Source organism: Tupaia chinensis, unplaced genomic scaffold, assembly GCF_000334495.1.
Source record: "Tupaia chinensis unplaced genomic scaffold, TupChi_1.0 Scaffold000248_1, whole genome shotgun sequence".
Classification (NCBI taxonomy): domain Eukaryota; kingdom Metazoa; phylum Chordata; class Mammalia; order Scandentia; family Tupaiidae; genus Tupaia; species Tupaia belangeri.
This window is the reverse complement of record NW_006159726.1, coordinates 68,384-70,217: the sequence shown is the minus strand read 5'-3', so window position 1 is coordinate 70,217 and position 1,834 is coordinate 68,384. Positions and strand designations below refer to the sequence as shown.

At 34.5% G+C, this 1,834-nt stretch overlaps 1 protein-coding gene across 1 annotated transcript in view; it reads right to left on the bottom strand.

Annotated features, from left to right (window-relative positions):
• DIPK2B (divergent protein kinase domain 2B) overlaps positions 1-1,834 on the bottom strand; it is a 69,659-nt gene that overhangs the window by 64,010 nt on the left and 3,815 nt on the right. The gene's annotated exons all lie outside the window — the stretch shown is intronic.

Below are 1,834 nucleotides of genomic sequence, written 5' to 3'. Positions count from 1 at the left end.
TGGAAAACAACTGTGGACACCTGAGATAGTGTGGGAGGAGCATGGGAAATGGCAGAGGGTGAGAAATAGGGGGAAAATATATATAGAGATACACATATATATATGAAACTAGAAATGGAAAATTATTGACAATAATATGTATGATTAAGCTACTATGATTGCATCAAACTAAGAAGTTTCTGCATGGCAAAAGACACAGTAACTAGTGTGAATCAACAGCCCTCAGAATGGGAAAATATTTTTGTAAACTATGTGTCAGATAAGGGACTGATAACCAGAATTCACAAGGAACTCAAGCAGCTGTTCTAAGAAAAAAGATGATCAACCCTATTAAAAGATGGGAGAATGAGCTGAACAAACCACTCTCTAAAGATGACATACGAATAGCCAAAAGGCATGTGAAAAAATGCTCAACATCCCTCATTGTAAGGAAAATGCAGATCAAAACAACAATGAGATACCACATAACCCCAGTCAGAATGACTAAGATAAAAAAAATGTTAAGTGCTGGCAGAGGTGTGGTGAAAGGGGAACTCTCTTACACTGCTGGTGGGAATGTAAATTGGTCCATCCACTGTAGAGAACAATTTGGAGATTCCTCAGAAATCTACAAATAGAACTACCATATGATCCAGCAATCTCACTCCTTAGTATCTACCCAAAGGACAGAAGAATTCCTCATTGGAAAAGTGCTTGCATATCAATGTTTATTGCAGCACTATTCACAATTGCTAAGTCAAGGAACCAACCCATATGCCCCCAAACTGATGAATGGATAGAAAAACTGTGGCACATATACTCTATGTAATACTATTCAGCCATAAAAAAACAACAAAACCTCAACTTTTGACAGGAAGTTGATGAATATGGAAGATTTACTGCTGAGTGAAGAAAGTCAGGCTTTGAAGGAGAGACATTGTATGTCTCCATTTAATATATACTGAGTGTCTGCACTTTATGACTGAAATGGATTGACTAAAGGATATAGAAACACAGTATATAGATATAAATACCAGATACGGTGTGTAAGAGGAGGGTCTGAGGAAGGACATTTAGAAGAAAAATAGGGAGGCAATGCATTAATGGGACAAAGACATGTGGTATTATCTGTAGAAGACACTTTTATAGTTTTATCAACTGGACTAGGGAGAAATGTTCACATGTTGAAATATTCGATTTGTAAGCTAAATAATGTCATTGAATGTAAAAGAGATAATGAAATTTAAAAAGTTAAAAAAAATACATAACAAAAAATAAAAATAATAAATAAAGTTTTAAAAGTGAAAACATCCCAATTTTCAAAGATTGGTGGTTGAGTATGGGAAGCATATGATTTATCTTTAGTATTCTCACTAATGGGAAGGTAAGGGAATGAAAAAAAAGTGATATTCATCCACCAATCACATGTCTTCCACATACTCAGCTAGTCTGGAAAGCCTATCAGTTGTTGAACAGATATAAGCATGGTCCACTATCTAGTGGACCAGGTCTAGAGCATTCCCACAGGCCTAGCTGTAGCATTTTAATCAAAAGTATGAAAGTTTTTGATAGGCTTTCTTCTAAGATAATCATGGTAATAATTTTTAAAAGTGGAGACATGTTTGGAGATCAAGAAGAACAAGATGAACAAATATACTATTACAAAGAGAGGTAAACAGTGTGAAATTGTAGGCAATTCATCAAGGAAAAAATACAAATGGCTAATAAACCTATTTTAAAAAGGCTCAACTCCAAAGAAAAGAAAACCAAAAAAATAGTCTTATTTTCTGTAACTTTGTAAGAAGTGTGTAAGAAGTGAACTCTATAGTTAGAAGTCTTCACTTGAAGATATATA